This window comes from Anabrus simplex, chromosome 1 (assembly GCF_040414725.1).
Source record: "Anabrus simplex isolate iqAnaSimp1 chromosome 1, ASM4041472v1, whole genome shotgun sequence".
NCBI classification, from domain to species: domain Eukaryota; kingdom Metazoa; phylum Arthropoda; class Insecta; order Orthoptera; family Tettigoniidae; genus Anabrus; species Anabrus simplex.
This window is the reverse complement of record NC_090265.1, coordinates 537715723-537728449: the sequence shown is the minus strand read 5'-3', so window position 1 is coordinate 537728449 and position 12727 is coordinate 537715723. Positions and strand designations below refer to the sequence as shown.

Sequence of the window (12727 nt, the reverse complement as noted above, 5' to 3'; positions counted from 1 at the left end):
GGTTCAAATGGCTAGTGAAAAATAGTGTGTTAACTGTGCATTATTGAAGAAAATTACACTCAAGTTTTAGTTATTGTTATAACCTTTACTACAATTGCTGTTGTGCTTTTTTGTTATGCACATTTACTGAGAAAATTTAGCTTCTGGTAATTATTGGCTATCAAGTCTTGAAAATAACTTGGCAACTTCGATCTATGTTACTTTGTTTCTGCCTTGAGTTTTCATAAATTTATGCATATCTGAGTTCTTATGGATAATTTTCTCTCTCTCGCTGGAGAGAGAGAGAGACCACAAATATATTGTTATCAAGAAAACACCATGGCTAGGCAGAGTGGCTCATACAGTAGAAGGGCTGGCATTCTGAATTAAGTTGACAGGTTTGATCCTGGATTAGTCCATGCCGGTAGGTTTACTGGCGTGCAAAATAACCCCTGTAGTTTAAAATTCCGACACATTGGCATCTCCAAAAACTGCAAGAGTAGTTTGTCGAATAATCCCCGCATATATTTTTTTGAAATTTGAGACACGATATTGGAGTGCGGGTTTTATTTGCGTCAAGGTTGGCAACACACTCCTGGTTCACATAGTTTTCGGTGTTGGGTTTACAGTTATGCTTTGTGTAACTGCAGATGGAAGAAAACTGCCCTAATATGTCATATTTAAACAGCAAATAATTCAGACTTTTATTTCAAAACTGCATTTACATTTTTTTTTAAAGTTTTTACAGAGTAATTTAAATTTGAATTTTCTCAGAGTTATGATAGAACGCGTCTTCCGGAACGTGCAGAGGTAGCTTTACACAGTTTTTCTCTCGCTTCTGTGCGTCTACAGTGTGTTCCATAGTTGCTAAGTTTGAGTGAAATCGTAATTTGTTACTATTCAGCGTTTTAAGGAATGCCACAATATCGCGTAGCAGGCAGTGTGCAGAGAAACAGAATCCGTGTACACTGGCAATGCCGAGAGTTGGCGAAAAAGTGTGGTTCATAATTATAATCAATTTGTATGCACCGAACTATATTGTCACTGCCGATGAAACTTCATTTTTTTTTAAATGCCGAGATCAAATAGACTTATGGTTTTAAAGGAGATACGGTACTTGGATAACTCACTGACAAACATAACCCCATGCAATGAAAGAAAAGAAAAATAAAAGAAAAAAAAGTGCTGTGTTGCAATGCAGACGGATGCGAGAGACCTCCTACTCCGGCCCTCGTCATAGGAATGTTCGATTAGCCACAGTGTTTTAAGGCCAACGGGTACTTTCCATGCAAGTACAAGACATATAAAATGCATACAATACAGTAATCCAATTAATAAAGCACTTGCACAGGGGAGCCAACATAGATTTCTCCTCGTCTTTGAATCGTACTTTTTTCTTTTGTTGCGTGAGGTTATGTTTGTCAGTGACTTACCCAAGTGTATTATTTGAGTACTGTAAATGCGCCTTGTTGGAAATATTTTGGAAATAGTTTTTTTTCTTGACATTTGAGAGGTTTAAACTCTGAATAAATGTTAATTGCATGGATTAACAGGTCTTGGAATATTTTGTGACGCGGCAAGGTTTGGCATATCTGAACTACGAGTTAGCGGTTAATTCAAAATAAACCTGGTAAGTTAGCCGTGCGGTTAGGGGCGCATCTGGGTGATGCAGCCTGTGTCGGCAACCCGGAAGATGGTTTTCCGTGGTTTCCCATTTTCACACCTTAATTAAAGCCACGGCCGCTTCCTTCCAACTCCTAGGCCTTTCCTATCGCATCGTCGCCGTAAGACGTATCTGTGTCGGTGCGATGTAAAGCCACTAGCAAAAAAATATATATATATATATCAAAATAACGTAATTCAAAGTTACATTTTTGCGTCTCTAAGACTTTGAATTAACGAGGGTTTTATGTATCGCAACACTAATAAACAAGTTCATAGGTGTGTTTGTTTCAAGTGTTTACATTGAACGAAAAGAATTATCCACCACTGGTCGTGTTACTGTCCCAAGTAAAAAGACTCGCGTGTGAGAAATGTTTTAGACGTGGAGTAAGTAATTTAGGAGAGGATTATAGTGATGCAAGATACAAAGAATCTTCCGATTTACAGCGAATCAAACCTATTGCAAGTTCAGATTAATGAAATAGCTGTCACGTAAGAAGGCCGTGCGTACTTGCTAATTTTCATGGCAAATATATTTTATAGCAGTTATAATGCATTTTTATCATCTCATATATCTTCAGGCAAAGTAGCTATACCCGTCATGTTCATATTTGCACAAAGACCATGTGGAACTCGAGGAGTGATATGAAATGTTTGTTTATGCCTACGTTACTCTTTCGCTGGAAGGAATTTTAGTTCATTTCATTTTTTTCAAAATTTACTTCCTAAATTAGGGTGCAAGGATTATTCGGCGTTGGGGATTGTTAGCGTAAATATTGTATTCAGGATCAGAATTCAAGACAGGTGTCTGTGAGAAATCCTTGAGTCACTGCAGGTAGAACAACAGAGGGAAGGTGAGAGACAGGGAACTGTTGCTGAGAAGTGTGGAAGTAGGAGGTGAGGAAAATGTAGGAAAGGGAAATGTAGAGTAGAGGATAGGAGAAGACAGGTGGAACAGAGTCATGGGAGGGAGAGAAGGAAGGAGAAAGTAGCTTCTGCAGCCATCAGAAAAATTTAGCTGACCAAATGGAGAGGGGATCAAATGAGGTGGGTAGGGTTGAGGCTCTGGTCAAGGGGGATTCCAACGTTAGACATGTGGGGAAAGTGTGTGGAGGAAAGGGAACCAGCGTAGAGTGTTATCCAGGAATTAGGTTAAGGCAGATGTTGAGGAAAATAGAAGAGAAGGAGAAGGGAAAGGAGAAGGTCGTAGTGTTTCACATTCATAGTAACAATGTAAGGCAAGCTGGTATAAGTAGCAACATAGTTGGAGATGTGTGGGATTTGGTAAATGCAGCACGGGTGAAGTTTAAGGAAGCGGAGATTATCAGTGGAATACTGTGCAGGAGGGATACTGACTGGAGGGTGATTGGGGATTTAAATGAGACTATGGAATGGGTATGTGGGGAAACTGGGAGTGAAATTTCTAGATTCTACTGGGTGGGTAGGAGATAGGGATCTGGCTCAGATGGTCTTTACTTAAACCGCAGTTGTACGTATAACGTAGGAAATTTTGTTCTGAAGGGTAATAGGGAGGTACATCAGGGAAACAGGGTGGTCTAGGGAGCGGTGATAAGGGTACAGGGTTCTGGAAGTTAAGTAGGGATGACATAAAAATCTTCGTGTTGAACTGTAGAAGTATTGTAATGTAAAGAAAAAAGGAGTAGAATTAATTTAATAGATATTGAACCGTTCTGTTCATGGGCCGTTGGAGGTAACATTTAATGCAGTGAGAATAATCGTACGAGACCACAAAGAAGAGGCGCAATCTGATGCAATAGCGCGTTTTTTTCGAGAGCATCACGGCATTAGTTCGGGTGTGGTTCACTGTATGACAAGGACAGAGACAGAGAACACCAAGCACTTGATGCTGGGGGGGGGGGGGGATTTTCTGATGCCAATCTGCTAGCAAGAAACGTGGAGAAACTCCAAGCCTGATGAGAAAATGAACTTGAGATGTATCTTTGCTTACAGATGGAATCTGGGGAAGAAAAAATAATAGAAATGTCAGGAATAATTTTCTTAGTGATTTGATATGCATGGCTATGCTAATTATCTTCTCCTGTAATTAATTGATGTTCATTTCAAGGACTGTGAGAAGCACGCCAGCTACACACAAAGAAGTCAAGCGGATGTGAAGTATCTCAGACGGGGAAAAATTGAGCGTGGCTTGAGTTATCAGTCTAATAGTGAGCAGAGACGGCCGGGACCCCACTCTACACTCAACTCCAATCATGAATGTACGTGACGTGTGTCGATCGTGCTAAGGCAAGTCTTTGTATAACAAAGCATCTTAGAACTTTGTTACAGATTTGGGGGATTTTCTTTGTGTGCGCTGTTCACACACCGGTCAATTACGTTTAAATTGTATTATAAAATCGAGCAGCAATCGGCTAGTTATAATGCGGATTAGAAGCATTCTTATTTGTCAGAATAGCCCGATGGGTAGGCATAAATCCAGTGAAGCCTGAATGCTAACTTGCTCTCGGATTTGTGTGAGCTCAGATTGAACTGTGTAGGTTAGCAGTTTGTAATGGAACTATCATGTGGACAGAATTTAATCTGTTCATATACAGGGCGCTAAGCTAGAAGCAGCTAAGTAAATTGCACAAATGGTAGTAAGCTTAGGAAGAAGGATGAACTAACCTAGACCTTTGCTGTACGTGTGGCTAGAATTGAAGTGCGTGTGCGGTTAAGCATGTTGTTTATTCAAACTTTACGTAAATAAATGTTAGAAGTAACACTGATGTGCAATAACACGGGAATGTGCACATAATCAGATTCAGGCATTAAAACTGCATTTCCTTTCATTTACTTTATACCGCACGAATGCTCATCCGTAAGTGCCAGTACATAACGGCGCATCCCAGATGTGCGAGAAGACGACAGAAGACATCAGTTGCTGTCGGGAAAAGATCTCTAATTGAACGGCTCAGGATCATCACGGTCAAGAACGAGACAACAGAAGCCAGGATCATCACGGTCAGTAATGAGACAGCAGCCCAGCAGTGCCAATCAAGAAGAAGCCAGACCATGGGGAAGCCACTGGAGACAAACCCAGGATTGCTGACCTGTGACAACAGCTGTACCATGGCGTGCTAAAGCCTGTGATCCGCTATGGAAGAGCGCTAAGATGAGGAGATATTAAGGTCAGACAGACTATATTTAAAGCATGGGTTTGAGATAGAGTAGCTTCGCAGATATTTGTATATAATACATTTGCCCTTCAGGCTATAATGGAATAAGTATCACACTCAGGACTGGCATGTGTATATAGTTTATATTTTGTTCATGGTTGTAGGTTAATTCTTGTTAATTTGTGTAAATAGATTTTGTCATTTGTTTGAAGATAGGGATTGCATTGTTAGACCATTAAAGAAAGCAACCTGAACGATCAAGCAGCATTGATAGGTAGACCTTGTGAGTTAGGAGTTAGCTAGAGAGAAAGTTGCTTGGGCATGTATTACAGATGTTGTTTCCGTAACTTGTTTGTCAGCGTTGTAATCAGTAGGGTCATTACAACAGCTTATTCAGCCACTCAGACATGAGCATGATCTGAACGGTGGACCACAGAGTTCAGAGATATGATGGCAGGACCAAATGTATGAGTTTGATCAGCCCGCAGGTTGCTAGGCTAGATACCGTATTTCACGGCATAATCATCGCACTTTTTATACCAAAATTTTCGAAAAAAAATCGTAGGGTGCGACCGTTATACGATGAATATTTAATACCAGTATTTGTATTACTCAAAAAATGTATTTATAACTAAATTGTATTTGATACAAATTTAAGATGCACGTAATACTCGCGTTTATACATCAAAATAATTAAAATAGTCTAAAACAAAATTCATAATTTTTCGCAACAATTCGGCGAACGTTTTTCCAACCTGAAAATAAAAATGAACGTATTAAGTTAATTTGTCATTAATTTGAGTATTAAAGTTAAAATATTACACTTGCCAAAAAAATATCGCTTTGTTGTGAAATGCGGACTTACCGGTACGCAATTTATTCCAAATCTTCGGTGTCGCTATCGCAGGTTTCGCTATCTGATGCGCCGTCCTCGCCTCTGTTAATACCAGTATCAGATTCTTCGTCTTGCTGCCACACTGCGTCATCTTCGGAACCGTCTAGTGCATTCAAAATCCCAGTCCTTTTGAAGCTCTTGGAGACTAGTTCAGGTGGTATAAGATCCCAACTCTTCTTCACCCACGAGCATAACAAGTCCAAGGGTGGGCGCCTGATATTTCCGGCGGGCGTCAATTGCTGATCGCCGCTCATCATCCACTCGTTGTAAAATCGACGTAAGTGGTCTTTAAAGGGTTTATTAACACATACGTCTAGTGGCTGCAAAGCAGATGTTAGGCCACCAGGAATGACTATCTGTCGTGTCTTATTTGTAGGGAGAATTTGCTTCACTTCGTTCACGAGGTGACCTCGGAAACTATCTAAAACAAGCAGAGCTGGTTGTTTTAGTACGGTAGTGCACCAGGTCTTCTATTCCACACAGTTTTAACCCAGTCCAGCATGAGTTCTATGTCCATCCAACCCTTTGGTTGCACTCGTACATGAATTCCACGGGGAAACTGTATATTCTTAGACATCGTTTTCCTCTTGAAAATGATGTAAGGCGGCAACTTTCTCCCGTCAGCTGTAATGGCTAGCATTGCCGTGCATCGCAACTTCTCACTACCGCTGGTTTTCATTAATACACTCCGTGATCCTTTTAGCACAATAGTGCTGTTGCGAGGCATATCAAAAAAGATTGGAGTCCGATCGGCATTACTGATTTGAGAAAGCAAGTACGAAGTTTCCTTGCGCAAACGTATGACAAATCGGTGAAAATTTACAATCTTGTCCGTGTAATCAGCGGGCAACTTTTGGCTTAGTGTTGTTCTCCTTCGCACTGACAGATTGTGTCGTCGCATGAACCCCTTAATCCACCCACGAGTCGCCTTAAACTGAGTTACCGGTATGTTGTGTTTGCGCGCTACCCCCTGTCCCTTAATTTGTAACATTTCATATGATACACTGCAGCCATTGTTACGTATTTCACTGACGTACCTAAACACTTCTTCGTCAATTATAGGAAACTTCCCTGTTTTAGGACCTCTAAACGTGCGTCTAGAAGGGTTTGTGCTTTTTAGCTTGTTTTTTTACTTTCCGCCAGTCACGCACCAACTTTTCACTCACAGAAAATTTTCTTTCTGCCGCTCTGTTCCCGTGCTGTTCAGCGAAGGCAATTACGCTTAGCTTGAAGCCCGCAGAATAGTTTCTATATTTACCCATAATCGCTTATAAATGCTTCACACGTTAATGTTTTGCGATATAAATGACTTTCCGTAATTGTTCACTATTAAAACAAATTATTTCTGCAAACACCCAAAACACAAATTAAAAACTTAAATTCTCACGCACACATGTCTACAGTAATCACGTAAATCTGAAACAAATAAATGCATCTGTGATCTGTCCATTCCAGAGCAGCCAATACTGTTAGGCAGCAAGGAAGCATGCAACAATTTATCAGTTTAGCTTGTTGGTTGCGACACACTACTGCGCTTGCGCAAAGCTCGCAAACCGGAGCTCTAGCTAGCGCGGTGTAAATCTACTGTATAGTTGACTGTATTCCGAGAAGTCAGTAACAAACATTCATCTTTTTCAATTTCTTTTAAACATACGGTAATTAGGTTAATATTTCTTCCCAGTTATTGATGATTTTACATTACATTACTGACGAGTTTATAAAATAAAACTTTAATAGCATTGGATAATAATTATCTTGACTGCTTGGATAAAAGTTTTCATCCCATGCCCGGACACTTATGACGTAGTAGTAAGATAAGAGTCTAGCGATGACAACTGAGACATCGTAAATAATTCTGCTGAATAATTCCGTGGATATCTGCGTTATCGTCTTGGATTTCACTTCGTGCGCAATAACACAGGAGCCGGCCCCATGGTGTAGGGGTAGCATGCTTGCCTCTTACACGGAGGCCTCGGGTTTAATTCACGGCCGGGTCAGGGAATTTTACCTGTGTCTGAGGGCTGGTTCGAGGTCCATTCAACCTACCTAGCCGGTATTTCCTGGCGACGTTGCTGATAAGCGATAACTTACAGGCTTACGTATTTCAAATGGGAACTCATAATATGTAGGTGGTGAATAAATAGTACACTGTCTCGCGACCACGTTGTCAAACTGCCGATAGTCTACCGGTAAGCCATGCGTCGTACATATACCGGTATTATTTATTTATACGTTGTGCAACATGTCGCAAACGTGACTGTGTTGCCAAATTGCCCATAAACCATACACGTATTTAAATTGCGCATTCATGTGCAACTTACGTTGCAGTTCCATTTACCTTTTAACCAGATTAGTGAACAAAATTTGGACGTGCGACGATTATGTAATTAAAGGTTTAAAGTCCGATTTTTGTATTGAAAATAAAGGATGCGACGATTACGTGGTGGCGACGATTATGCCGTGAAATACGGTAAGCCTTAATTTGCGTGATTATGCAACAGATAAGTGTATAATGTGCGATGCTAAAATGGCCTGTAATGAGCTCCGCAGATGAGTTGTATTGTGTGCAGATATACGCACGAAATATAGAAAGAAAGTATGAACTTGTAAAGGGCTCCACTGAGCTGTCAGCTGGTGAATTATGAAGGTCTGGTGTGGCAAGGCATGATGCCTGCCATGTGACTTAAGCATGTCTAGAAGGGGAACACTCCGTCGCCCAAGAATCAGGTCAACGGCCAGGCGGATGATCTGGAGCAAGGTCGCCTGTACGGCTTTAAAAGCTGCAAGGATCTACACATTTCACTATCGTACTGTATTACAGGGGATGGAAGATGCATGGGCTACTCCGTGTATTGTCACTGTATTATGATTTTTTTTTACGTTGCACCGACACAGATAGGTCTTATGACGACGATGGGACATAAAAGGCCTAGGAACGGGAAGGAAGCGGCCGTGGCCTTAATTAAGGTACAGCCCCAGCATTTGCCTGGTGTGAAAATGGGACACCACGGAAAACCATTCTCAGGGCTGCCGACAGTGGGATTCGAATCCACTATCTCTCGGATGCAAGCTCACAGCTGCACACTCTTAACCACACGGCCAACTCGCCTGGTGTATTATCTTTTGATATTAGCGTTTATGTCACACTTCTAGGTATTATATGGATTCCAGATTGGTCATATATTTGTATCCCAGCTGGTGAGCTGTGACGTCTGCGAGGGTAGTTTTTAAGTATATGTTTTTAATGTAGTAACTTCAGTCCTGTGGTGTAATGTAAATATTTCCCTTATACTGGGGAACTAGTAAATTAAGTATGCAAAGTTATTTCCTCCCTAACCCTATGCTAAAATTTTTTTCAAGTTACTCGTCATAATGAATTGAGTATAGTCTGTCTGCACCATGACACAACTGCAGTACAAGCGAGATCTCTCAGCAGTAACACCTAAGGAAGATTAATTATGCCACTTCAGGGCAGAATTATAATGTAGATTGAATATCCCACTTCATGGCAGAATTATTTGTACAGATACTTGTGTAATGTTTATTATTCAACGAATCATGTTATAATAAATTGTTATTTTGGTTTTATATTTTTTTTTAAATGGCAACTCACATTACAGCAGCGATATAAGAGAACCCTAGGCGTGATTCCTGTTCCTCTTAATTTCATTTATGTCACGTGAACCCTTTCCCTGAAACTCATCGACTGAGTAGCTTGGAGCTGAAGAGGACAGGAAGTGAAGGTAAGCTATGTGTCACTATTTGCGACCCACGAAGGTAGGTATTTCTATGATGCTGCAGTACTTCCGCTACGTTCTCAGCATTTGCTTGGCGTGTAGTGGAGGCTGCAGGGCACAATATATACCTACCAGATTGTAATAGGAGTTGAATCATGGCTGAGAAATGATATAATGGTTTCGGAAATTTTCTCACGGAACTGGAGTGTATATCGTAGAGATAGGATAGTAATGGCAGGAGGGGAGGTATTCATTCTGGTGAAAGGAGTATTTGTAAGCTACGAAAAAGTTAAGGAAGAGAAACATGAAATTCTGGGTGTAAGGCTCATCTCTAAAGATAATAGGCAACTTGATGTCCTTGGAGTGTACATACCAGGAAAGGGTAGTGCTGACACTGATTGGAAATTATTTGATAATGTAATCAGCTATGTGGGAAACAATATGGGAAGGAACGTGATTGTAGTGTGTGATCTCAATTTACCAAATGTCAATTGAGGAGGTAATGCGAACGACAGGAAGCATGACCAACAAATGGCAAATAAGTTAATAGGGGAAGGACATCTGATTCAGAAAGTGATGCAACCAACTAGAGGGGAAGAATATTCTGGACATGGTGCTGGTAAGACCAGATGAGCTCTCTCTCTAGAGAGATGATATTAGTGAATCACGAAACTGTTTTTGTCCTAGTTAAAAATAAACGTGATAGAAAGGAAGGTCTTAAAAGTAGGACAATTTGGTAGTATGATACAGCTGATACAACAGGCAGGAATGTGAAAACAGGTTCGTACCTTCAAAGGTGGTAAGGAATGGTAAAGACCCACTATGTTTAACAGAGAGGTAAAGAGACTAGGAAGGAGGTGCAGATTGGAAAGTAATGGAGTTAGAAATGGCTGTGAATGTAATGAGAAATTGAAGCAACTTACTAGGAAATTGAGTCTTGCAAAGAAGTCAGCGTAACATGATGGTAAGCATAATTGGCAATCATACAAATTTTATTGAAAAATGGAAGGGTATGTATGGGTACTTTAAGGCAGAAACAGGTTCTAAGGAGGGCGTTCCTGGAATCATTAATGTACAAGGGAAATATGTATGCGAGAATCTTCAAAAGGCAGAAGTATTCACTCAGCAGTATGTAAAGATTGTTGGTTACGAGGGTAATGTCCAGATAGAAGAGGTGACTAATGCTGAAGATGTATTAAACTTTACCAGTGATAACAATGACATTTACAATAAGGTACTAAAGTTGAAAACTAGAAAAGCAGCTGGATTTGATAAGATTTTAGGGGGTATACTAAAGACAGTGGGTTGGGGTATAGTACCATATCTGAAGTACTTATATGATTACTGTTTGTATGAAGGAGCTGTACCAAATTAATGGAGAGTTGCTATAGTAGCCCCTGTGTATAAAGGAAAATGTGATAGACATAAAGCTGGAAATTACAGGCCTGTCAGTTTGATATGCATTGCATGTAAGCATTGGGAAAGCATTCTTTCTGATTATATTATGCATGTTTGCAAAATGTATAACTGGTTCGATAAAAGGCAGTTGGGGTTTAGGAAAGGTTGTTCCACTGAAGCTCAACTTGTAAGAATCCAGCAAGATATAGCAGATATCCTGGAAATAGGAGGTCAAATGGACTGTATCACGATTGACCTATCTAAGACTGTTGATAGGGTAGATTATGGGAGACTAGTGGCAAAAATGAGTGCAATTGGACTAGACAAATGAGTGACTGAATGGGTGGCTATATTTCTAGAAAATAGATCTCGGAGAATTAGAGTAGGCAAAGCTTTACCTGACCCTGTAATAATTAAGAGGGGAATTCCTCAATGCATTATTATTGGACCTTCATGTTTTCTTATACTGTATATATATAAATGATATGAGTAAAGAAGTGGAATCAGAGATAAGGCTTTTTGTGGATGGTGTTATTACGTATAGAGCAATAAATAAGTTACAAGTTTGTGAGAAACTGCAGAGACTTCAATAATGTTGTGAGATGGACAGTAAGCAATGGTATGATGATACACGTGGTTAGAAGTCAGGTTGTGAGTTTCACAAATAGGAGAAGTCCTCTCAGTTTTGATTACTGCATTGATGGGGTGAAAATTCCTTTTGGAGATTTTGTAAGTACCTAGGTGTTTATATAAGGAAAGATCTTCATTGGGGTAATCACATAAATGGGATTGTAAATAAAGGGTACAGATCTCTGCACATGGTTATGAGTATATTTAGGGGTTGTAGTAATGATGTAAAGGAGAGGGCATATAAGTCTCTGGTAAGACCCCAACTAGAGTATTTTTTCAGTGTATGAGACCCTCACCAGGATTACCTCTTTAAAGAACTGGAAAAAATTCAAAGAAAAGCAACTTCCAAAGTTTGGGTTGGGAAGACTTGGGAGAAAGACAGGCTGCTTGACCAAGTGGTATGTATACCATACGACAGGCTGTCTCATAAGGCTTCAGATTTCTTCTACCAGAATAGCTCAATATTTTGAAAGAAAATTCCATTCGAGTTAAAGTTTTTAAATGTTCTGATGTGGATTTAGTACCAATCCTATTTCCAAGGCCATAATTTCAGTCTCCCTGCTCAACACACTGAAACTACCAGATTCCAACAATGCTTGCAACATTTTCAAGTAAGGTCATTCATATTTAACATTGAAGAAAGATTGTTTGCATGAAGTGTTAAACCACCTTATTAAATAATGTGTATATTTTGTGTTAAGTGTTTTTGCAACATTCATAAAGGACCTTCCATTTTAATTTACAGGCAGCAACAATGGACATTCTATTCTGTATGAGACGTTATGGCTGGCATGTGATATTTTGGATTATATTTAAATTTTAACATTGAAGATAACAAAAGTTTTTGCAAGAAGTGAGGACAATTTTGTGTGTATAATATATATATATATATATATATATATATATATATATATATATATATAGAGAGAGAGAGAGAGGACAGGAAGGAAAGTAGGCCTCCCTCAAACAGTGTACAGTATACAGTAGGTGTAAAAGAGGGATGGGATGGAAAGTGGGGAATTGTAGAAAACAGATGGTCTAATGTTTTAAGGGGGAAGGACATTGCAGGTTGAGGGCTCTACCATATTTACGCAAATCCCCGCATGTTTTTATTTTTATTTTTATATGAGACACGATATTGGGGTGCGGGTTTTATTTTAATTTTCAATTCTAGTCATTTGAATTTGTCTTTGATTTTTTGCCTTTGCCTAACTGTCTTTCACCTAGAATAGATCTGATCTATCTTCATCTTATTATTTTATTATTATTATTATTTTATTATATTTACAAAC

General features: G+C 39.6%; 1 protein-coding gene across 1 annotated transcript in view; it reads left to right on the top strand.

The window, feature by feature from the left end:
- LOC136869107 (DNA repair and recombination protein RAD54B) overlaps window positions 1-12727 on the top strand; it is a 329880-nt gene that overhangs the window by 98567 nt on the left and 218586 nt on the right. The window lies entirely within an intron of this gene.